Source organism: Mus caroli, unplaced genomic scaffold (genome assembly GCF_978045245.1).
Source record: "Mus caroli unplaced genomic scaffold, Mus_caroli_1 scaffold_9, whole genome shotgun sequence".
NCBI classification, from domain to species: domain Eukaryota; kingdom Metazoa; phylum Chordata; class Mammalia; order Rodentia; family Muridae; genus Mus; species Mus caroli.
Window position 1 is genome coordinate 89434469 of NW_028227264.1, and position 26659 is coordinate 89461127.

General features: G+C 40.5%; 1 protein-coding gene and 1 pseudogene across 6 annotated transcripts in view; one reads left to right on the plus strand and one right to left on the minus strand.

Annotated features, from left to right (window-relative positions):
* The window catches only part of Anks1b (ankyrin repeat and sterile alpha motif domain containing 1B), a 1085844-nt gene that overhangs the window by 90054 nt on the left and 969131 nt on the right, over positions 1–26659 (plus strand). The gene's annotated exons all lie outside the window — the stretch shown is intronic.
* Positions 10588–12197, minus strand: LOC110303390 (large ribosomal subunit protein eL33 pseudogene; annotated as a pseudogene).

Sequence of the window (26659 nt, forward strand, 5' to 3'; positions counted from 1 at the left end):
CAGAGAAACCCTGTCTCAACCCCCACCCCCAAATAAATAAAACTTATAAGCTATTAGTAGTCTTTTTGGATCTTAAATTAAAAATGTATGTGTGGGGCGTGTGTACATATACTCAGTTTGGCTTATTTTGTTTAATTTCTCTTGAATGATCTCTAGTTCCATTCAGTTTTTTTCTGTAAATATCATTTCATTTCTATTAATGAGTGAAGAAATGATATGTATCTGTAGCATGCTATCTACCTTCATCTGTCTGTCTATGGACATCTAAGCTAGTTCTTTTTCTCCACTGTGGCAGTGAATCCCATTTGCAAATCTCTCTGTGATAGTCTGACTTGGGGATGCTTATGTGCTATTGCAATATTTACTGAATTATAGACTGCATGGTGATGTATACTCTTGCATGTCTACTTCATAGCCCACTACACCGGTCTACAACTAGAAGTTTCAGTCTTATTACAACAATATACCATAAACTGGGTGGCTTAAACATCTGGAGTTTTTTCATAATTCTAGATAATCAAGATACAGATCAAAGTTTTAGAAAAAAAAAAAAAAAAAAAAAAAAAAGCTTGTGCTTGGGCCTCTCAAGCTGACTTATGGATTCATTGTTCTTCCCGTCTCCTTACAGGGCTTTTTCTCTGTGCTTGTCAGTGTCTTGTCTGCCTATTGAAGCACTGGTTATACTGCTTATACTGAATTAGGGTCTACCTTAATGATCTCATTTTAAAATCATTACCATTTTCCAAGCACTATGTCCAAATACAGTCACCAGGTGTGGTTCTAAGAGATGAGACATTGACATATTAATTTTGGGAATACATTCAAGCCACAACAAATTCCCTCCTGATATGTACTCTCTGACAGATGTTTGAGATATTGAAGAAAGCTGAATCATGGAGATGCAATATTTTATCCCAGGAATATATTAAGCATATCAGAATCAGCACTTTCCACAACTATTTGATAGAAACAATTATTGGATGCGTGATCAGTTTGCTGTCTTTAGCCCCCATTCAGAATTAGTGGGATTAGACGGAGTGTTTTCACTAAGTCTCAATAACTATGTCATACACTAAATTTGAGGACCACTGCCTAAAACCTGAAGTGGTTAATTCCAAATAGGTGTTTGCAACCTGAGATAGAGTAAGATCTGTGTTCACCTTAGTCCTACTGAAGGCAATGTTGGCACAGATATATGAATGACTGGAAATGTGACAGAGGAGCCATTTGCAGAGAGAGAAAGAAAACCTCAAATGAAGGCTGTCTTGCTGCAGTAGTGCTTTCTCTCTCTCCTTCTCCCTGCCTCTCCCTCTCTCTCTTTCTATCACCAAGTCTGTCGCTTAAAATTGCCTTGAATGCCACATTATTCCCTTTATGCCTTTTTGTCTAAGTAATGAATGCCTTTCTAAAAAAAATAATACATAATGAGGAAAACGTGTGTTTATGACATTTGTCAGTGGAGAGTAGGTTAGAATAAAAAATTATGGCCACTTGTTTCATACATAATCTAATTCTTTGTCTACAGAATAGAATTTATGTATTCATTTATCTTGTATTCAAAGAACTAGAGGCCATATTCTTCCTGTCTTTCTTCTTGTTATTTTTAAGCTAACCCTGGGACAGGAAATCATATATCATCGTCCATTACTTAGAGTGATTGTATCTATATGCTTCACTTTTGGGTTAAATAATACTAAATTCAAAGCAAACTTTGGAAATAAATTCTTTTGAATTTCCCTCATCACAAACTTCCTCCTGTCACCTCTGTCTTCTATTCAGCACATACTTGTGTTACACTACAAATACTTACGCCAACAGTGTGCACTAGAATAACATTTCCCCTGCTCTTCAGAAAAATAACCAAGGATGGAAAGGACAAAGACTCCATGAAAATGTGCTGAGGAATAGGAAAGAAACCTGTAAGATGCTGCTGGACACAAAGGCAGTACTGATAGACACAAATAGAAAGCATCCAGGAAAAGAGAAATAGAAACAGCATGTCCCACCATAAAAAAAATAATAAAATAAAAAATACAAATAGGCCCACCTCCTGCCACACCATACAGAAGACATCCAGAGGTCTGTCACCACCCAGAGGCCTGTCAGTGGTATAGCAGGAGCCACTGTGATGAGCAAGTATGTGGTGGAGAGACAGGAGATAAAGAGAAGTGAAATGTTTTGAGCGTTATGAAGAGAGGCAAACTGGAGGGAAGAGGGTAGAGTGGAACAGCCTGATGTGAGTGGCCTGGCCTGCCACCTGAGCCCATGGTGATGTCCCAGCTGGCTTCCTGTGAGTGCCAGCTCTGTGCCTGTGGCCATGCAGCAGCAGGGGTCTGTGTCAATGTCCCTGTCTCATATTACCGCTATAGACCATGTGGACGTGGGCTGCCACCTAGGACCCTGTTGACATCCAAGTGAACTGAGCCAGCCCTTGATTCTCCTGGCTTCAATTCTGAGGCTTGAAGTTCATAAAACTGGTTAGTTGTGGCAGGATTTTCCCTGTCCAATTACATTAAAATATTAGTGCAACAGGAGGCCTGTGATTGGACAGGGAAAAGCGAGGCAGCGCAAAGAGTTGCAGGGACAGAGAGCGACTCAGAAGAGGTGGAAGAAGTCAAGATGGAGGTGGACAGACAGGAAGGAGATCCTGATCCCGCGTGGTTTTTAAATAGCCACAGGTAGTTATGACGTCATAAAGGAATAGAATAACTGGGATAACTTGTCTAATCTAGGTGGGCAGCTTTTATCATTATCAATTGGTTCTGAAATTATTGTATTGGCATCTTGTGAATTGAGAATTTATTGATATATAAATCTAACTTGTTAATTATAAGCGTCTAGAGTTTTGTTTCTATGGGGTGACTGGGTGCTGTGGTGGCTGACTGTGGGGTGGACAGTCGTCGTGTGGGGCTGGCATGTCAGCGAAGGGAACCCAGGAGCCTCCCTGGAGAGTTGGCAGGCAGAGAGTAGCTGGATGAAACACAGGAACTTGGTCCTTTTTAAACACTTTCTGCAACAGTTAGTCACATAGGCATGAAGTTGTGGAAACAGGTTTCAAATCCAGGCAGCAATAAATGTCTATTATAGTCATGTGACATGGAAAGCTCTGATGCTGTTGAAAGAAGTTTATCTTCATTCCAGGCTCTGTTGAGTATGTGAGAAGATCCCAACCATTCCACATGGACTGAGAGAAGGGAAGACAGTGTTATTCAAATGATAATTGGAAACCATACAAAAATATCTGAAATAACCATGGTGGTGAGGGGTGCCAATAAACTACAGTCTACCACAGACCCTGGCATGTCCCCCTTGTGCCGAGAGGCTGGGCAATGCCAGTTCTGACGTGCTATTCCTTCTTGTTACTATCTTTGGCAAATCACTTGAAATTCTGAAATGCAATATTTTCTAAGTCATATTAAATTTGGAATGAAATTGTAGGGACAGCTGGCATCAAGCTAATTGCTAAATTCGAAGTCTGACAGCACAGACTGACAGTTGTGAGAAAAGGATAATATCTTTCCCCTTTAATAGATGCAAAATCATGGATGGACTGCATTTTCTCCCGTCTTAGTATGAATGACTTCATTAACTGCAAAAGTATGCCTAGTGTTTATTGTCATTCTCCTGTAGCAGTGTTAGGAGGTAGTGTTAAAGCTTAAAGCATTTCTCCTGGTACTGAACATTTCTAAGAATATACATTTGGACTTAAAAATGTTAATAGTAGTAGTAGTATGTGTGTACATACGCTATGTGTATATGTGCATGTGTGTGTGTGAGTGTGAGTGTGTGTGTGTTAGCTAGGAAAAGCTTACTCATTTGACTATCAGATGTTTATCAGGTCAAGGATGAATTATCTTCTTAGAAGATTGTATTTGTGGGAGGAAATGCTTCATTTTTCAGAAATGAGAAGTACAGGGATGAAGTTCTACAGTGTTTAAGTACAGCCAGGAGTTTAGAGGGTGGGCATTTCTGAAGAGATCTGACTTACTCCCACATTTCCTCAATTCATTTGTAAGTTACTAGCATTTTTTAACATAAGAAATAAGCACCCAGGAGTCAGACACAAGTTTTCTAATCCTTCTTCTGTCTCTTGATTACTGTAGAATTTTGCTGGTATAAGGATTCACTATGAATCATGCATGGTCTTCCTTGGATTTAAGATGAGGATAATATAGTCTTCCCTGCTTGCCATTCAGGATTTTAGTGAAGATTAAAAAGGTTCTGCATCTGATAGCTTTCTAAATAAATGTCACAGATCTTTGTTATTTTTGTGTCTGTGCAATGACTTATGGGTGAGGAGATGGTCATTAGTAAAGTACTTGTCATGCAAGGATAAGGACCTGAGCTCAGATACCTGCCACTCACCTAGATAGAAACCAGCGTCAGTCCCTAGAGCTATTTGGCCAGCCAGCTTGTCAAGTCACTGACTCCTGAGTTCAGTGAGACAGGCTGGTTTTGCACTTATGATCCATGGCTTGGGGACCCTTTCTAAGTGAAGCTGGGTCTGTCTCCTGAATGCTGAGAGTCTCTACTTCTGAAACAGCTTTTTAGTACAAAACATCTTTCAGAAGGTTGCTTAAAGTTGCTTGCTTTAAACTTAACGCACATTTTCTCCAAATTCAAGGCTACCTGATGAAAGGCTGAAATAATAATCTACCGGACATTTTTGGTAGTTGTGAAAGGTGATCAGGTGATGCATAGACTGTCATGGATAGATAGTCTCGGGTATGGCAACTCTTTTCTGTATTAGTAGCGATGTTGACTCTGTGTGTTTGCAGAACAAGTGGAAAAAAGTTTTATTCTTGCCATCAAAGATATGAAGCAACCCGATGGCCACTGATGGACAAACTGATAGAGAATAAGAGGATACTAGTTAGCCACAAAGAAGGAAAGGATGCTATTCGCTGTCACCGTAAGCAGCAAACACATTTATGCTTAAGAGAGTGCTGAAAGACTGCACTAACCAAAATAAAGAAATCACACACACACACACACACACACACACACACACACACACACACAACCAAAATCACCCCAAAACTGGAACATATGAGTTTCTATGTTAAAAGATACCCACAAAAGTTTTGACCTATGAACGTTCTGATAGATGAACTGATAAAGTAATTTTTACTTCAGACTGAAGACTTTTATTTATTTCCTTAGATTTTAGCTTTTTGCATGTCTCATCCTGAAGAACTCTGTAAGTCCTTTTAGTCCATAAACCAGCATCCTCTACTGGGGCAGGGAAGGTGGAGATGAGTGGCTTGGCAGGGAAGAGTGGAGAAGGCCCACAGTCTCATGCTACCTCTTGAGCCACTCCCCAGTTCTGCTGATGGTTAAAGCGTTAATCACTTTGTTTTGCAGTTGTTTTTCAAACCAGTTTCTCTACCTCTTCCCTTTTTCTTCTTTCTTCTGTGGTCCTAGAACCTAATCCTTGTTGTTTCTAGTCAGGTGCTGTACCACTAATCGAAATTTCCGTCCCCGGGATGTTTTTAAATAGACAAAGATTTTAATAGATATGTTGCTAAAGAAGATCTATAAGTAACTGATAAGTAGAAGAAAATGTGCTCCATCTCATCATTGGAGAACTGCAAATTAAGGCTCCAATGAAGCTGTCACCGAATACACACACACACACACACACACACACACACCTCATACACACTCAGCTGTTCAAAGGAACTAACATATTGGCAAAGATGTGGACAAACTCAGACATTTGTAGCTGGTGAGACTATAAAATGGGGTTTGAAACTGTTTTAAGAAAGAGATTGTCTATTTTCTCACAAGATTAAATGGAAGGTTACTAGATAGCACAGTAATTCCACACTTAGGTATCTACCCAAGTGAAATGAAGGCGCCTGCTCAAAAGGGTTTGTACCAGCATTATAGCTAACCCTGGAAATAATCCAAATGTCTGCAAGTGATGACTGAATAAACAAAATGAGAAATTTATCCCCCTACAATAGAATTCTGTGTGACAATAAGGAAGAATGAACTACGAAGAAATGTTAAAACATGACTGAATTTCAGCAAGCTTATGTTTAATGGAGAGAGTCAGACACGAAAGCCCTGAGTCTTGTACCGTCCCACTTAAATGTAACCTCCACAAAGGGGAAAGTCACTAAGCAGAGAGCAGAGAAATGAATTTTTGACCATAGCAGCCCTCACACAATGCTGGTGCCAGGGTTTGAACCTAGTGCTTTGCATGTTCTACCCCAGAGCCACATCTCTTGTCTTTCTCTTCTTTGAATGCTATTTCTCAGTGAACTCCCAGCCTGGGTTCCCCCTCCCTCTCCCTGACTCACCTAGTTTATCTCTGACTGTAATGTGTTCTCTCTAAAAATATCAACCGAAGCTTCTTTGTTTTTCTGCTGTCTTTGGTCACAGTGGCTTACAACTTGATTTTCAACTGTCTAAGGAGTGAATCTGAAACTCTGTGTGAATAATTTTGCATGATATCTAGCCCATCATCTGCATTTAAAATAATAGTATCTATATTAAGGTTACTGAGAGGAAAAAATCAAGAGGAGGAGAAAGAAGGAGGGAGGGAGGGAGGCAGGGATGGAGGGAGGGATGGAGGGAGGGAGAGAGAGAGAGCGAGAGAGAGAGAGAGAGAGAGAGAGCGAGAGCGAGAGCGAGAGAGAGAGAGAGAGAGAGAGAGAGAGAGAGAGAGATTGGTTTATGTGATTGTGGAGGTCACCAGGGTCAAATCTGAAGGGCAGAAGAGGCAGCCTGGAAATTCAGATCAGGGTTGATGCTGCGGTCCTGAGTCTGAAGTCACCTGTCCAGAGTAACAAGGCTGGAAAGTCAAGACAATTTCTGGATTGAGTTGTAGAGGCCTTCTGAGAACTTCGTTCTTTGCTTGCAAGGGTTTTGACTAATTGAGAGTGAAGCTTATCTACATTAAGGAGGCTAATCTGCTTCACTAAATAAAACTCTGTTTATTGGAATGTTAATCACATCTAAAAAAACTACTTACACTAATATCTACACGGAGTTCTATCAACAGCTGGGTATCATAGATTAGCCAAGTAGATACATAAAATGAATCTTCTCTTCCAGTTGGATTCTTCTCTCAGTCAACTGGTTGCCAGGCTTTGTAAAAGGATGTCAGAAGAGCTCAAGAGCAATATGTCTCATAGGAATGGATCTAGAGGAGCTGATTCAGTGGTCATGGCAGTCCCCATCCCAGACTGCACATTGGAATCACCTGGAGAAGGGTCATCTTAGAATGGTAGATGAATGGACCTGCCTAGAATCTTGTTCAGATGCCATTTTGGCCCCATTTTGAGTAGGATTCCAGCCTAGAATCCTAGTAGTTGCCTTCTGGTCATAATATGCTTGATAAGCTACTAAAATAGTGCAAAATGATGTCCTTTTGGATAATTATAGATTTCTGTTAGTAGCTGATTTTATCACTAGGTTTTAGATTTTATTTTGCCCGTGTGTGTACATGTGCATATGCACACATGCACGTGTGTTCAAGTATGTGTAGAGGTCTGGAGACTACCATGGGCATCATCATCAGGAATTCAACCCACCATTTTGCCACAGGGTATCCCATTTACCTAGATTTCACCGTTTAGACTAGACTGGATGGTCAACGACTCTGTTATTTCTGCTCTTTGCCTTCCCAGCACTTGGATTGCAATTGTGTGCACCAGTACGCCCTGCTCTTTATATGGATGTTGGAACCATTATTTGAAAAGCAAGTGCTTTACTAACTGAGCCATCAATGCAAATCCCTCGATTTTCTTTTTTAACATTGCAAGATATAATTAAAAAGAGAATTCAGTCTTATATACTGTGGTTAATTTCTGAAGGTTATGTTGGTGTTTTTCTTCGAGTGTAGTGTTTCTCAGTGATTAGAATCATTACGTGTCTTTTGGGAAAATGGGTGATTAAAGTTCTTGTAGACCTATCTTAGTTGACATTTGCACTTAGAATTAATCTTTTGAGCAAAGACTAAAAGTAGCATTGCTAGATTGTATGGTATTCTTCTGATAGTTTTTTATTTCATCAATCTTATTTTTTCCATAGTGGTTGTACTCACTTTCATGTTCACTAGCAGTGTACAAAGATTCCTTTTCTCCCATATTCTTGCCAACATTTGATTGCTTTTAATATTATATATATGTGTATATATAAGTTACATAAAACAGTGGTTTTATTTATAACATTTTCATGTATGTACATAATGTATTTTGTCATGTTCACTCTAACACTCCATTACTGTTATCTCCCACTGACCACACTGTTTTTCAGCTAATTCCCAATACTTTCTTTTTGTGCATGTAACTCAGTAAACCTTGTTACAGTTGCTTACAGGAACATGAGTGACAGGTTTCTTTCAGGATATGTGTTGGGGGAGAACTACCAGTGATTAAATCACTGAAGAAAATGTCTTTCCTTCTCCAACTACCATTAACTACTTGGGTCTCATGAGCCCCTCTTCCAGACATGGCAGGATGCTGATGGGCCCAAGTAGTGTAGATCTTGTGTGGATAAAGCTACTGTGAGTTCAAGGATGCTGCAGCCATGTGATGGATGGAAAGCAACATTCCTGAGCACTCCACTACTTAATCGGATTCGTACATTGTGTGCCCTCCTTTCCTCTCCTCTGCAATATTCCCTCAGCCTCGAGGGGCTGACACTGATGTCCTACTGAGAAAGGGTGACCATTCAACGGTTACGTTTTCTCACTGGACTGCCTTGTTTAGCCTCAATAGAAGAAGATGTGCCTAGTCCTACTACAACTTGATATACCAAGGCAGGTTGATATCTGTAGGTTTCCAGCTTCTCTGAGGAGAAAGGCAGGAGTGTGGGGGTGGGGGGGATGAGAGAGAGGGACTAGAAGGAGAAGCTCTGAATGGGAGGAATGTAAAGTAAATAAACAAATAAATAGATTAATGAAAAAAGGAAATGAGGTAGTTAGAAACAACTAGTAGCTGTCTGTTATATAACTAGTCCTCAGCCTTGACTATAGCCCTATCTATTAATATACTGAGCATGATCAAATTAAATTCTTCCTCTCTTACTTTATAGTCCCACATAATTTTAGAGAGGGCTATATATTGCCTCAGGGAACTCTGATGTAATGAATCGCTTTTGTGTTCTGGAAAAGATCTTTAATAATTACCGACAGTCTGTAGTTATATCTGGCAGACCCATTTTTTATGGAGCAGAGGCAAGGCATTTAAAAGTGTGTTTCTGGTCCTGGTTTGCTCATGGAACATTAAAGGGTAGTGTCCTTTGTATGCCATTGCAGGTTGTCATTTTCGGGAATGGAAGTATATATTTTGTGAAAAGTGTTTTTCTAAACCCAGGGCATAGTTTATCTTTTCTTTTTTATTTCAGTTTCTTCCTTTATGAAGATGTGGTATTCATTTGGGTTCAAGGAACAAAGCCTTCTTCCATCGTTATTGTAAAGAAACTTATAGATTAGAACCAGAAGGTGGATCTTTCTGAGAGGTAAACCCACGTCTGTTTGATTCTGGATGTCCAATGTTGGTAAACTGCTGCTCTTGGAGCACAGTGGCCAGTGCTAGTGGGAAGATAATGGAAGCTACAGATGTAATTTAAAATTTCCAGTGTCATATCCTGTCTCATAAAACGAGTTATACAGCAGTTGGGCAATGACATCTGAGGTTGACCTCTGACCTGTACATGGACACATGTATCTGTAACCACCCTCCCTCCCATGTACATGTGGACTCACACAAACATGTACCCATATACACACACAAATATAAACACATGTAAATAAAGAATGACATATTGACACTTCTAAAAGAGAAAAAGAGCTTTTGTTCTTGTATGCTTTTTGTCTTTAAATGGAGGGAGGGTTTATTTTGGCTCACAGTTTGAGGAGGTACAGTTCACCATGATGGGGCAGGCATGGTGGTTGAGGCACCACCTGTGGTGGCTGGAATTGGTGATGCAGTATGTTAATGTCACCGAGGACCAGGAAACAGAATTTGAGCAGAAATGGGACTAATCTCTATGCCCTGAAGGCCTACCTCCCAACAACCCATTTTCTCTAGGTTGGCCCCACCCCTAAAGTATCACAGCCAACAAAAGCAGTGGCTTTTGTTGGTTACCAAATATTCAAACACATGAGCCTATGGGAAACATTTTACACGTTTAAACAATGTATATATATATATATATATATATATATATATATATATATATGTGTGTGTGTGTATGTACGTATTTTGGTTGTATTCACCTCCACTCTTTCCCTCCAATTACCCACCTCTGCCCTTCCCTCTGTATCCTCCTCCTAACTTCATGTCCTCCTCTTCCTCTTCTCCCCAGACTTCTCTCTCTCTCTCTCTCTCTTTCTTAAAAAAATAACCCACTGAGTCCAATTGCTGCCCTTAAACAATTGGATATGGGGTCATCCACTGGAATATGGGCAGCCTACCAGTGGTCACACTCCCAAAGAAAAATAATTTTCTCTGCTCGCAGCCATCAACTACCAACAGCTTTTTGGATAATAGTGGGTTCTCATGAGCAAATAGTTTTTGTTTTTGTTTTTGTTTTTACGAATCTACTTTTATTTATTTACTCTCTATTAGTTTAAACCTTGGATGGGTACAGCATCACACGGATTCTGTGTCCAATGGCCTTTGCAGGAAGGTTGCTTTGGAATTCAACACAAACCATACCACTGTTTCCGTGGGCCCGGGTTACTTTTCCCCAGATCACTCTGGTTGTGTTTGGTTTGTCTCCAGGAGTCACCGTATTGTTTTTTGCTTTGTACACATAAGCACATCTCTTGCCTAAGTAGAACTCCGTTTCATCTCGGGCATAAACAACACCTTCAGTTTTAAGAAGAGCCGTGTGCTCTCTTTGGTTCCAGAGACCTTGCTTGTAGCCAGCAAAAATGCCCTCACACCACAACCTTCCAGACACACTTGCTGCTAGAAGTTCTGTACCTAGCAGGCCTCCACAGGCACCAAGATAGCAAAAAGAGAAAAATAGTTTATTTATAGTAGAATGTTGACTGTCTTGATCTTGTGCTGATCTTGTGTAGATAACTACAGTAGCTGTGATTTCCTGGGTGCAAAGGTCATGTCATGTCTAGAAGATGACATTAATGTTTTTTTTTTTTAACTTTGTATGTGTGACCAGCAATTGGTAAATTACATGATTTTTCTAGTAGCACATAATTTGTCAAATCAATAAATTATATCACTTTATCACGTTTAGTTAATACCAATTGTAAATTATCCTAAATGAGGAAAAGTTGACAAATAGACATAATGTGAGAAGTCCAAGCTGCCCACACTCACCCGAAATCCTCGTGCTGTGTTGGCAGAGGTAGGATTCCTGACTAGGTTTGCTGACTAGCCAGTCTGTCTGAGTCAATAGGGAAGCTCCAGGTTCAATGACTGATCCTGTTTCAAAAATTATCTGGAGAGTGATTGAGGAACTTTGACATTTAGCTCTTTCCTCCACGTGTACACAAGCGCATGTCAGTACAAACACACACACACACACACACACCATGCATATCACACATACTAGTTTAACAACTTTACAATTTTATTTATTTTACTTTTTTTTTTTTTGTATGCATGTTTTGCCTACATGTCTTTGTAGCATGTGACTGCAGTGCAGAAGATGGCAAGCCCTGTCCTCTGAAACTGGAATTACAGGCAACTGCCATGAAGGTGTTAGTAGTTGAAAGCTGGGTGCTCTGCAAGATTAACCAGTGTGTGTGTGTGTGTGTGTGTGTGTGTGTGTGTGTTGTAGAGACAGGTGGGTAGCTAGGGTTTGCTGCTAACCAACCTAACTCTAGATTTAGTGAGACACCAGTGACTAAGGCTGACAGTGCAGGGCACTCAGGATCCTCCTCTGACTTCTACGTGTGCTCGTGAGCATGTCACAGGCTCTCACGCCTGTGGACAGAGCTCTCTCCAACTCTGCTCTCCCTTTACCAACTTTGTTTTAGGTGTTTATGAACAAAGCTTCACTAAATATTTATGGGTTTCTTTTTGTGTGGAAAATAAACCAACTTAGTTGGTGACCTAAGAATGGGACTTGAGACATGGGTTACATGAGTGCTTGCATCTGATTAGAAATGGCCAAGCTGCTTTTGCCTTTCTTTCCACCAGTAGAACTCTATGAGAGCTCTGATTGCCCATCATCATTGGTAGCACCTGGTCTTGTAAAGTTTTACCCATCATTATAATGGGTGTGTAGTCTCACAAGAGACAGCTATATCTGGGTCCTTTCAGCAAAATCTTGCTAGTGTATGCAATGGTGTCAGCGTTTGGAAGCTGATTATGGGATGGATCCCTGGATATGGCAGTCTCTAGATGGTCCATCCTTTCGTCACAGCTCCAAACTTTGTCTCTGTAACTCCTTTCATGGGTGTTTTGTTCCCAATTCTAAGAAGGGGCACAGTGTCCACACTTTGTTCTTCGTTCTTCTTGAGTTTCATGCGTTTAGCAAATTGTATCTTATATCTTGGGTATCCTAAGTTTCTGGGCTAATATCCACTATCAGTGAGTACATATTGTGTGAGTTCCTTTGTGATTGTGTTACCTCACTCAGGATGATGCCCTCCAGGTCCATCCATTTGCCTAGGAATTTCATAAATTCATTCTTTTTAAAAGCTGAGTAGTAGTACTCCATTGTGTAAATGTACCATATTTTCTGTATCCATTCCTCTGTTGAGGGGCATCTGGGTTCTTTCCAGCTTCTGGCTATTATAAATAAGGCTGCTATGAACATAGTGGAGCATGTGTCCTTCTTACCGGTTGGGGCATCTTCTGGATATATGCCCAGGAGAGGTATTGCTGGATCCTCCGGTAGTACTATGTCCAATTTTCTGAGGAACCGCCAGACTGATTTCCAGAGTGGTTGTACCAGCTTGCAATCCCACCAACAATGGAGGAGTGTTCCTCTTTCTCCACATCCTCACCAGCATCTGCTGTCACCTGAATTTTTGATCTTAGCCATTCTGACTGGTGTGAGGTGGAATCTCAGGGTTGTTTTGATTTGCATTTCCCTGATGATTAAGGATGTTGAACATTTTTTCAGGTGCTTCTCTGCCATTCGGTATTCCTCAGGTGAGAAGTGGATGCTCACAGTCAGCTATTGGATGGATCACAGGGCCCCCAATGGAGGAGCTAGAGAAAGTACCCAAGGAGCTAAAGGGGTCTGCAACCCTATAGGTGGAACAACAATATGAACTAACCAGTACCCCAGAGATCTTGACTCTAGCTGCATATGTATCAAAAGATGGCCTAGATCTTTCCAGTGAAAGAGAGGCCCATTCGACTTGCAAACTTTATATGCCCCAGTACAGGGGAACGCCAGGGCCAAAAAGTGGGAGTGGGTGGGTAGGGGAGTGGGAGGGAGGGTATGGGGAACTTTTGTGATAGCATTGGAAATGTAAATGAGGAAAATACCTAATAAAAATATTTAAAAAAAAGAAAATGGTTATAGGTATAATGAGAGACAGTTGAGGCAATAATCACACTAGATTAAATTTTAAAAAGTTGTTCTCTTTTAGTAGTAAGAAAAATGAATGAATTTATTCATTGAAGGAGAAATGCATGTTAAAAGGAAAAAGAAAGAAAGATAAAGCAAATTAAAATATAAGTGAGAATGTTTTAAAAAAAGAAATGGGTGTGTAGTGGCATTTCCAGGTTGGAATTTTCATTTTTTTTTCTAATGACTAAGGACCACCTGGGTAGCATCTTTTCATGTGCTGTATCGACCATTTGTGTGTTTTTTCTCCCTCCCTGCCTCCCTCTCTCCCTCCCTTCCTTCCTTTCTTTCTTTTAGAGAAGTACATGTTTTATCTGTCTTTTAGTTTTTTTAAAAAAATGTATTTATGTACATTGATTGGTTGATTGATCAGCTGAGACAGGGTCTTGCTGTGTATGTAGCCTAGCTGGCCTGGAGCTCACAGCATAGGCTGGTATGGAACTCAGGCTTCTCCTGCCTTTGCCTCTTGAGTGCTGGGATTACAAATCCATGTTGCCATACCTACTTCTTACATGCTTTCAAAAACACATGTTTATATGTTCTTCAGTTATGGAAGCTTTTAAATATATCATAAATTTAACATTTCCTCCATACATGATCTGTACTTACTCCTTTTAGTTCATGGACTGTTCTAATATCTTTGGAAAAGTGAAAGTTTTTTATTTTGATTAAATCCCATTAGTGAAAAAATATTTAAAAACTGTGCTTCTGATGATTATATCTTCGTCTAAGAATGTTACAATATTTCTTGCCAATAAATTCTTTTAAAATTTAATGCTTTTAATGTCTAGTAGTTAAGTTGGTTGTTGATTTTGAGTGAGTTTTATGTGAAGTATGAAGAATATTTTTGTATTCTTTTTAAAAATTATTGTATTTATTTATTTATTTATTTATTTGGTGTGTGTGCATGTGCATATGTGCATGTGTGTGTGCGTGCACCAGTGCCATAAACTGTGTGGAGGTCAGAAAATAAGTTTTGGAGCCAATTCTTTCCAGTCAGCTTTGTGAGATCCAATCCTAGAACCACACATCACCAGGCCTGCAAGCAAGGCCTCTACCCCATGAACCATCTTGCCACCTGGCCTTTTGCCCCTCTATGTTATTTCTTTTCACACAACTTTGACCTTGTGTATGGACATCTGACAAAGACCATTTTGAGAGTCTGTCCTTTGAAAACTCCCTCATATAATGCTCCGCTGTTTGTTTCTTTTTTCTCATCATCAAAACACAAGCTAAAGAAAAGGTGAAGGGTATTTCCCTACTCGTGGTGTTCCAGGTTTCCCCCTGGTGTCTGGTGTCCCATGAAATTCCTTCTAGTGATTCTTTTAGAAATCTTTCAGTTAATGGATTCTTTCAGGTTTTCTTCACCCAAGAAAGCCTTCCTTTCATTTTTGTTGCTGGAGGCTACTTACACTTCATACAGAATTCTGGTTTGATGAGTCTTCCTTTCAGTTCTTTAAGAGTGTGTGCCTTTTCTCTCTGGCTTTTATAACTTGATGAGCACTCCTCCACTTGGAAGCCATTGCTTCTGTAAAAGTAACGTGCACTTTTTTTCCTTAGGCTTTGGTGAATGTCTTTGTTTTTTCAATCTTTGTTGTTACTGTTTTTCTCAAACAAGGTTCCAGTGGTTGGTCTGGCTGGTCTGGCAGTTGATATGTAGAGTTGTTAGCCTCAAACTCACAGAGATCCTCCTGTTCCTGCCTCTCAAAGTGCTAGCATTAAAGGTGTGTATTACGATGTCCAATGTTTGTTCAATTGTTTGACCTAGTTTTTAGAAATTTGTTTGTCATATGAAGTGGAAACTTGCGGTGTCTTTAAAAAGTCAGTTGTGTTGGATAAAGGTTTGCTGGGGCAGACAACCTGAAGGAGTGTTTTCCTGAACAGACACAAGCGAAAGGATGTTTTGCTAAAGCAAATGTGAAAGGATATGTGATGTGAAGAAGGACCCAACAGATGGTGGATGATGCTGGATGGTATTGGTATGCCATTGTTTATTGGTCATCGCTTAGTATAACTTCATAAACACACACACACACACAAAAAACTTCAAATGGTGTTCTGGTGGTTTCTTGACACTTCTATGGACTCAGACTAATTGGGAAAGTGATGTCAGCTGATACATAGAGTTTGCTAAGACAGACTCGCGTCACGTAATATTTTGCTGAGGCAAAACACATGGTGTTTGGAGGGAGTATACCTAGGACTCAGTAGACTTCGATGGGCTTGCATAGCTAGCTTTGCAATGCTTTGTTGGCCTTTTATCTCCACTGATCTTCACTTCATTGAGAGAGGCACTGCAGAGAAATTCTCCTGGTGTCCCTGCTGGTCCCGGTCACTCCCACTGACTCCTGCCAGTTCCGCTGATACCTGGCTGTTTCTGCGGGTGATGTTGATTTGTGTTTGCTCTCCTGACACTACTGAATTGGCCTGCTGGCGTATATCCTGACAACAAAGATTGGGCTCACCCCCTTAGGAACTATTTGTAAACAGGTCCACTTCGCCGTAGCCTAATAACCTTACTTTCTCACTACCTCTGGTGAGTGGTGGGCTAGAAGGGAGGTTAAATCAATTAAGAATCTTTATTAAAAGTAGGATTTGAAAAATGTAAGCTAATGTCTAGGTGTAGATATTCTGAGTTTAATTGAGGGTTTCTTTTCTTTGAGGGTTTTTCCCCCTTGGATTATGCCTTTTGAAAAATTTGGAAGTAGTTTTAGTCATTTCTTTCTCAATTTTTTCTTTTATTGCAATCCTTTTCTCCTGCGAATTGGTGATACAAGTAAAATAATAAACATTCTGGTGTTACACATTCTGCGATTTGTTTTTTTATATACCTTTTCTCTCTGTTGTTCAGACTGGATAATTTATCGTCAAGTTTATTGACGCTTCCTCCTGCCATTTTTCTTCAGACAGGCTGGCTTCCCTCCAGTGTGCTGAGAGCTGAGAACACAGCTGTGTCCCACCATACGGTGCTCTTCTGCCGTTTACATTGTTATTGAATTATGTCAGTGACTTTTTAGTGACTTGTTATTACTATTTTCAGTTCTCAGTTTTTCATTTGATCTTCGTATCTTCTATTTATTTGTAAATCTCCAGTCATTTCAAGCACGCTCTTGTTCCCAGTGCTCCAGCCCCATGGTTTTTGTCCTTTAACTGTGGAAATGAGTTACATGTGTAACGCTGCTTCTAGATAGGGGAGTATAATTTTCTCCAAATTTTATTTTATTTTTTTTTAATTTTCCATTTATCTTTATTAAAATTACAGTATATGCTTCACATAATAGTATATATCTGAAACTACTATGAAAACACATAGTTCCCATATAGATGCACACAAATGCACACATGCACATATACCACACACAGAGTACATATACACATACACAAACACTATACCACACACATACTCTTGCATACACAGACATAGACCATACACACACACACACACACACACACACCACTTATACACGTAACCGTGATCACAATGCATATACTAGTTATCTAGTTTCTGTCATGTATATGACTTTATTTTGAGAACAGTTTTATTTTTACATCAGAACCGAGCATAAGAGGAATTACAGTACTTTTGTATCTGCTCCTTGCCCTGTCTCCACACATGAATAGCCTCCTCAGTACCAGCGTCTCCCATTAGATTGATCCAGTTACAATTAATTAACCTACACTGACCAATTAGCTTCAGCCAGAATTTTAATAGTACTATTTTGGAATGTTTATTCAATTTGTTTGCGGTACTAAATAAAATCTGAGTGGTGTAGAAAAGAGCAAGGAGGTTGCATATGTGTGTGGTATCACGAGAGATACTTGAGCCACGTTCTTTGGAATTGAATCTCAGTTAAATATTTTTGTCTTTGTGATGTTAGGCAATTGGTGAACTGATTATTACATCATTTTCCTCTCTATAAAACTGGACCTGGAGGGCATCATCCTGAGTGAGGTCACCCAATCACAAAAGAACTCATATGATATGCACTCACTGATAAGTGGATATTAGCCCAGAATCTTAGAATACCCAAGATACAATTTGCAAAACACATGAAACTCAAGAAGAAGGAAAACCAAAGTGTGGATACTTTGCCCCTTCTTAGAATTGGGAACAAAATACCCATAGAAGGAGTTACAGAGACAAAGTTTGAAGCTCAGACAAAAGGAGGGACCATCCAGAAACTGCCCCACCCGGGGATCCATCCCATAATCAGCCACCAAACGCAGACACTATTGCATATGCCAGCAAGATTTTGCTGAAAGGACCCTGTTATAGCTGTCTCTTGTGAGTCTATGCCAGTGCCTGGCAAACACAGAAGTAGATGCTCACAGTCAGCTATTGGATGGAACACAGGTCCCCCAATGGAGGAGCTAGAGAAAGTACCCAAGAAGCTAAAGGGGTCTGCAACCCTATTGGTGGAACAACAATATGAACTAACCACCACCCCCAGAGCTCTTGTCTCTAGTTGCATATGTAGCAGAAGATGGCCTAGTCGGCCATCATTGGGAAGAGAGGCCCCTTGGTATTGCAAACTTTATATACCCCAGTCCAGGGGAACACCAGGGCCAAGAAGTGGCAGTGGGTGGGTAGGGAAGCAGGGTTGGAGGAGGGTATAGGGGACTTTCGGGATAGCATTTGAAATGTAAGTGAAGAAAATACCTAATAAAAAATTGGAAAAAGTTTTTAAAAAATGAAACACACACACACACACAAACAAAACTCGCCTAGCCATAGTGTCTATCTGATAATGTGATTCAGTGAGTTTGTAACTGTAATTGAGATTTTGAAACTACCATTTTGAAAACTGAAATATTTGGAGTTAATAATAGCACTTGATTCTTATTCTTACATGCCAGGTCCTTTGTTCAGCTAATCCTTGCCACTGCTGCACATTTATAGACTAAGAGGTTGCCATCATGACAATGTGTCCAGTGTAGTACACAGCCTATTGAAGCTTATCCCCAACTAGCTTACAAATAAATGAGACTCAGACTAAGGTTATTTTATTTGGTTTTGACAATTACTTTGGGGGTAACCCCTAATCTACCTTTTTAACTGCCGGCCTGGCTACCTCCCCAGTGGTGTACCCCAAACACTTGCTGTTTCCCTTGGCTTTGCTCTCACTGTCCATCTCCTCTTATGGTGCCTTCTCTCTCCTTGTTGTTTACCTGTTTTTCCTTCGCACTCAACCGGGTAACTTGAAAAAATCCACCCATCCTCTAGTCCCTCTAGTAATTAGCTGTGACCATTTTTTCTCTTCCTTTCTTCCTTTCTTCCTTTCTTCCTTTCTTCCTTCCTTTCTTTCTTCCTTCCTTTCTTTCTTTCTTTCTTTCTTTCTTTCTTTCTTTCTTTCTTTCTTTCTTTCTTTCTTTCTTTCTTTCTTTCTTTCTTCCCTTATTATTTACTTACTTACATTCTACATGTTACCCCCTCCTGTTCCCCCTGCCAGAATTATTCACCTCTTCTCCTCCCCCCCCCTTCGCCTCTGAGAGGGTGTTTTTCCCCCTTGCTCCCATAGGACTGAGGTTAGGGACCCTATGGAAGAGTTAAAAGAAGGATTGAAAGAGCTGAAGGGGATGGCAACCCCATAGGACGAACAAATGTGTCAACTAACCTGGATCCCTGGGAGCTCCCAGAGACTAAGCCACCAACCAAAGAGCACATGTGGGCTGGCCCGTGGCCCCAGGCACATATGTAACAGAGGGCTGCCTTGTCTAGTCTCAATGGGAGAGGATAAACCTAACCCTATAGAGACTTGATGGCCCAACATTTTTATTTAACCAATAGGTTTCAATTAAGGAACAAGGTTTGCACAACCCAAGCTGGTAACTGTGAGAATTCACTCAGAGGCCTAGATACTTGGGAACAGAATTTATCATTACAATACACAGCAATACATAACAAACCTCAACAGCCCAGACTACTTGGGTAGTCAAGTATTGAAGACAGGATTTATATTCAGGGAGCTTGACCTTAGAACAATAGCCTTAGATACTATATTATATTAGTAGGAATATAACCAACAGTGAAATAGCTGTTCTAAATTAGCGCAGTTTGAGCACCAATACAGTCTGCTAATATGGGTGGGGGTTCACTTGTGATATATTTTGTTTCTGCATGTATGGACACCTTTAACTTTGATATCCATAGAGACTTGACTGTCTCTAAATGTCTTTGTATCCTTTACCAGACATCATCTAAAATAACAAATAAGCAAAACCAGTGCAGTCAGGTACAGCATTTTCAGTGAAACCAGGATGGTATCTCTAGCCACCATCTATAGCACAGGATGGAAAGCAGATGGAAAAATTGTAGATAACACACAGCGAGAATGTCACATCTAACCATCCACAGAGGTGCACACAACCATAAGCACACTGAGTCATTGAGCACAGTTGGAAGACTCCTTGAAAACCCCAGGGATTAAATAGGATAGAAAGTGGGTGAGGTTTTGTGGGAGAGGTGAGGTGCATGAGATGTAAACAGGGGTTGCTTGAAATTAATTCTGTGTTCTGGACCTCAAGCTGTAAGGACTCAAAAAGTATGTAATGCAAAGAGTGTTTTATTCTGCAGAGTCGCATGCGAGGGTCTCCTATTACCAGAAAAGAGAGATACCCGAGTGAGCTCGCAGGTTCCATTTAAAGCACATTAGGGAATTCTGGGTTGGTGACTTCTATGTTAATCTGCTGGGTTCATCTCTATGGTCCTTCCATTACTGGGGTGTTGGGCTGGAAACTTGCTGGGGAGGTCTGAAAACTGTTGCTGACCTATTGACCTTGTCTCCGGCCAGGTGGCTGGGCAGCTTCTGAGGCCTGGACTTGCCTGGAATTACCCAGTTCTTGGTAACAGAGATTTAGGCCTAGTCTCCTTAACTGTCAATTTGAAGCCTGTCATGGAATCAGCCTAGCCTTCTCCAACCTCTTCTGGCATTGATAACAACCATCTCCCCATTTGTGCAGTATGGGAACGAAGAGTCTGTGAAGAACTGAATGACAGTCTCTAAAGTATCGCTTAGGAATCAGAAGACTTGAAGGGAAATCTGCACATAGATTATGGTGGTTTAAGTGGGAATCCCCACCCCACTCCCAATAGGCTCAGAAGTGTCAATGTTGGTGCTTAGATGAGTGTTTTGGGGAAGATTTGGATGTGTGTCACTGGAGTCTGGGCTTTGAGGTTTCAAACCCTCCCAGGAAAGCCCAGGCTCTCTCTGCCTCCAACTTGTGAATAAGGATGTAAGCTCCTAGCTACTGCTCTAACATCATGCATGCCTGCTTGCCACTATGCTTCCCACCATGATGGTCATAGACTCACTCTCTTAAACTATAAACAAACTCCCAATTAAAATTTTTTTTAATATGTTGTTTTGGTCGTGGCATCTCTTGATAGCAATAGAAAAACAACTAAGACATTGGCAATGCTTTTAACTTCTTTCTTTGATCTATATCATTAGCAACAAGGTTTCTAATTTTGATATTCTGTATCTCAAGGAAAAGATATTTCTTCGGAAATAGTAAGAGTTAATGCACAAGATTGTTGTTGCGGAAAGGAATGAGAAAGAAAGAAAGCACTCCAAGAAAATATTCAATAGTTAATAAGAAAAATCTGCTACCAGGAAGTAGAAATAATAGACAATGAGATTCAAACAGGAAAAGTAGATTATCTGGGGTTATAGCTTAATGGTTTTTACCTACTCAGTGCTAGGCCCTGGGTTCAATCCCTAGCTTTTAAGAAAATCAAATGGATAATCAATGTCAGAGGCTCATCTTGTGGCTTTAAGGTGTCAGGAGCCAGGCAGTGGTGGTGTACACCTTTAATCCCAGCACTTGGGAGGCAGAGGCAGGCGGATCTCTGAGTTTGAGGCCAGCCTGGTCTACAAAGTGAGTTCCAGGACAGCCGGGGCTACACAGAGAAACCCTGTCTCGAAAACCAACCAACCAACCAACCAACCAACCAACCAACCAACCAACCAACCTACCCTCCCTCCCTCCCCCCCCCAAAAAAAAAACTGACAGGAGACAAATGATGGAGAAAACTGAAGGAAAGAAAATATCAAGTAAGTTATAAAAGAAATATTACCACGACCCGGATACATGTGTTTCAATTTTTTGAAAGTCTAAGTACAGTGGGAATTGTATAATTCTGTAACATACTCTTGTTTATCTCTTTTGGCACTTTCTAATAATATCTACTTTTCCTCAACTTTTTGGAAAAACTTGTACTGGAGATTGGAAGGTAAACAATGTACCGCTCATAGTTTCCATGGTCTGTGGCAGAGCGCTGCTCTATAAAATGTGAGCAGGCACCGCTGAAGGAATTACTCACGAGGAGAAACTTTGTTTTCCAGTAGAGCTAGATCCCTTATGAGCCTCTCCGTTCTAGTCCTGTTTGTCTGGAATGCTAACAAGATGTCACAGACACACTAGCCATTTTGTAGCAGAAATTATGGAATTCTCAGCTCTGATAAGCTGAACTGGGGAAATCGACATTAGCAACCAAGGACTACTGGGTTTCATGTTCCAGAAAGTCCTGTTTGGCTGAGTTACAGTATGCTGGCTTTCTAAATATTCAAATAAATACAGTTTTAACTCATACTTACAAAGTGTAGACACACACACACTACAGATTCATGTATAAAATGTAGAATAAGAGCAATGCCAGATTTTTTAGAGTAGAAGATAATAGGGTAGTGACTGAATAGTTCTGAAAGAGTCATTTTCAACCTTGAATTTTTTTTAACATTGTCAAAATACAGTAAGGTGTGATTGACATAGATATGTAAAATTTTTAAATGTTATCTCTAACACACCTTTCTTGGGAAAGAAGCAGGGGTAGTGTCTACCAAAGTGGAGGTATGAAACAAGAGACAGGAAGGCACAGTATCTAGGAAAGATGGGCTGTCTTACGGATGAGAGGCACAAGGAGGAGCCTAAAAGGCCAGTGCCCCTGAGAACAGGAGCAGACTTCTAGGGGATATTGCTACAGGAAGACCATAAGGTAGTTAAATTTGGTTATAATAATGCTAAGTATTATTCGTTTACATGTGTGTATCTATGTGTGAGTCTGTATATGTGTGTGTGTCTGTGTTTGTGTGTGCATGTGTGTGTGAGTCTACGTATGTGTCTGTGTGTATGTGTGAGTGTGAATCTCTCTGTATGTCTGTGTATGCTAGTCTCTGTGTGTATGCCTCTGTGTGTTTGTGTATGTGTGTGTAAGTCTCTGTGTATGTCTCTGTGTGTGATATTCATATTCTCTCTCCTTCTCTCTCTGTCTCTCTCTCCCTCTCCCTCTCTTTCTCCCTCTCCCTCTCCCTCTCTTTCTCCCTCTCCCTCTCCAAGGAAGGTTTGATGAGTAGGTTCCCCCATGTGGGTCCCAGAGATTGAGCTTAGACGTTCAGAGCTGGCACCTTTACCTCCAAGCCATTCCATTGGCCCAAAGAACAATTTTTAAAAAGTAGCTTTAAAACTTTGGAACATTGGTGACAGAGTTAACCAGGGATTTAAAAAGGATAAAATATAAGCAAATCAACATGCGAAGGTTTGACAGAAAGAAAACACACACACACACACACACATAACTTTAGTAAGTACTATATATTTAGTCATATCAGTTATGTAGAAAGCCCCACACTGTCTTAAGCCTACTGGGAAACTAGGGTGAGGAGGATGAAATGGGATATAGGAAATACCTTCCTGATGCATAGGACTTTATTACAAGAGCACACACACTCATGCACACGCACACACATGCACACACACACACACACACACAAAACTTTATTTTATTTTATTAGGTATTTTCTTTATTTACATTTCAGATGTTATCCCCTTTCCTGGTTTCCCTTCCGAAAACTCCCTATCCCACCCCCCTTTCCCTGCTCACCAACCCATCCACTTCTACTTCCCTGACCTGACATTCACCTACACTGGCACATTGAGCCTTCACAGGACCAACGGCCTCTTCTCCCACTGACGTCCGACAAGGCCATCCTCTGCTGTGTATGTGGCTGAAGCCATGGGTCCCTCCATGTGTACTCTTTGGTTGGTGGTTTAAACCCTGGGAGCTCTGGGGGTTCTGGTTGGTTCAAATTGCTGTTCCTCCTATGGGGCTTCAAACCCCTTCAGCTCTTTGGTTCCTTTCTCTAGCTCCTCCACTGGGGACCTTGTGCTCTGTCCAATGGTTGGCTACAAGCATCTACCTCTGTATTTGTCAGGCTCTAGCAGAGCCTCACACATGTGACTGTAAGGATGCCCGAAGGAGCCACCGGAGGAGCATAATGTTAAAAGAGAGAACCTTTGATAATAAGGGGAGCTGCATAGGGACTGCTATAGGGCTTTTGGGTTTTAGGTTTCTAACACCATTTGCCTATGTATATCATAGCTTTGAAGAAGGATAAGAGAAAGAAGTCTCCGAAACAGGGTAAACTTACTCTTCATACTTAAGATTTCTGAACGTACAGAGTTCTATGTATACTTTCTTTCTTCTGGCGAAGCTCTTTTTCCTTTTGTAGTCTTGGCAACTCACCCTCATTGTGTGGGATTTACCAGACCTGGCGAGTCTGTGATCTTCCTCAGCAGAATTAGGCTCTCACTCACGGAGCTGCAAACTCTGTGCCATCTTGTGTAACAGGGCTTGTTTTGGGTGCATTGTTTTCAGGCTTATCCTAGGACTGGAGTGGGAAGTGGTGGGCTTTATTTTGTTGTTTGCTTTCTTATGTCCTTGATAGCGTTTAGTGGTGTGTAATTGTAGTAGGTATTCCATAAACATTGACTAAAAGAATAATGGAGTATAAACTGGGAAAGTTGTACCAAGCCCTGGCCCCTTGCTTTGATCAGACCTGTTAGATTTCTCTTAATAACACTGGGTATAATTAACCTTAAGGACAGTAAGAATTAAAAATCTTTCTTTAAATGATTCCAGGATTCCATTTTATTAATCATCCTCACCTTATAACTTAAAAATCTATGATAATAAGATGTTTTCTAGCTGGGCAGTGGTGATGCACACCTTTAACCCCAGCACTTGGGAGGCAGAGGCAGGCAGATTTCTGAGTTCGAGGCCAGCCTGGCCTACCGAGTGAGTTCCAGGACAGCCAAGTCTACATAGGGAAACCCTGTCTTAAAAAACAAAACAAAGCAAAAAACAAACAAACAACAACAAAGTTTTTTTTCTAGTTTGAGAATGCAGCTCAGTGGGCTGAGCTACATGCCTGCATAAAATCCCAGGTCGGATTTCTAGCGCACACATAACAGGCCACGGTGGCACACCTGTGTCATTCTGGTACTCCCTGAAAAACTACGAGAACACTCCTTTTAATATTTGATCAATTTCAGCTTCGATACAGTTTGCGACATCTGGTGGTTTTGGTTTTATTTATTTTTTTGAGACTGTGTCTCATGTTGCCTAGGTTGACCTTGAGTTTCTGACTGTCCTACCCTGTACTCCCCAAGTGCTAGGATTGCAGATGTGTGCCACCTCATCTGATGTGTCTTCAGTCTCCCTTCTCTAAAATGTTTTCCCTATAGATGTTAAGCTTCCAGAGGGCAAGTCATGCCTGTCTTAGCCTTGTTTCTCAGTATTTGTTAGAGAGCCTGGCCAGTGTGGACATACAGTGTTGAATAAATATCCCCTGGGGATTAGTCTCTGGCTATCCCAGAAAAATCCAGTTGTTCCAGACATTTTGGAAAAACACATTTAAGTCAAAATCAAGTGTCTGGGACTTTGCATATAGTCCTTGTCAGCTGTTATGTAACGTCAACTCCCTGTATTCTTGGAGGACTTTCCATTTCCTGTGTACCCAGGGCTATTTCACTTTAATTACCTCTTCAAAATTTTTCTCTTTCATGAGGCCTTTCTGAGTTAATCTTTTCTTCTGAGCCTCAGCAACTTAGAGTAGAGAGCAGTGGTTTATGTAAGGAAGGCATTTTGTTTTTATCTCCCCAGTGTTAAACTGTAATGATTTGGGGCCGAGTTTTTGTGCCTGGATAAAGCACTCTATACATTTTAATGAGTTTCTAATCTGAATGATTCAAATCTACAAGCTGGCTTTCCTTTGAATACATGCAAGTGAAAAAGTTAAGGACTTGGCAAAAATTATGTTATATTTTGCCAAATCCAACCGTTTGAAATGCAATTTAAATGTTTAGCCAAATCTCAAACATCACTGTGTTTGTTCCCTTTTGACCAAAAGCTGCAGTTTGCTAAGAGACTGAATGAAAGTATATATCTAAGCTACTTGCTGTCTTCACAAAAACCCCTCCAGCCTTTAACCAGACACTTATGTAGCAGCTTCATATAGCAACTGTTAGCTATTCACTGACATCACCCTCCATCTCTTCCCTCTACCTTTACTCTGGGCTTTAGCTTTATAGACTGACTTAGGAGAACATGACAGGTCAGGAATAGATCTAACTCTGGCTGAGCTCTTACGGCCTGCTTCAAAGTAGATACAAGGCAGCTATGCTGTGTACTAGGCAGTGTGACAAGTGTTTTGCATGTATTTTAATCTTCACACCAATCCTGTGATGTTAGTTTTATTTTTCCCATTTTACTCAAAAGGAAATTGGAAACTGGTTTGAGGAATAAGCAGTTTATCCTGTTATAAAACTCCCATGTTTAGAACCAACTCTTGAGATTAAGACCGTCTGGAGCAGTGCGTCCTTCCTCCCCCCCTCCACGACCCCCAGTGCCTGAGAATGCTTGCAGAATTATATTTATATCACTTGAATTACAGACCATTTGAATTAAGGCTTCCTATGTAGTTGATGTTATTAGCTATTTCTCTTGATCTCAACTATACATCTTATCTGTGATAAAAACTAATATTTTATTAATACGAAACAGAAAGTTCTTACATATACTGAATCAGAAGGCTTTTAAAAGATTTTGACAAGATTTGGTAAGAAACTAAATTTTAAACAAAATTTAGTAGGAAATGGGTGGACGAGGGAGGGGCGGAGGGAGGGAGAGAGAGAGAGAGAGAGAGACAGAGAGATATGTAGTTGGGTAGAGATGGAGAGGATCTGGGAGGAATTAGGAGAAAACATCAAAATCTATTGTGTAAAAAAATGTAAATAAAAATAATTCAGTTGTGAAAATACTAGGTATATTGTATATGTCCATCAAAACAATTATAGAAATATTAAGTTG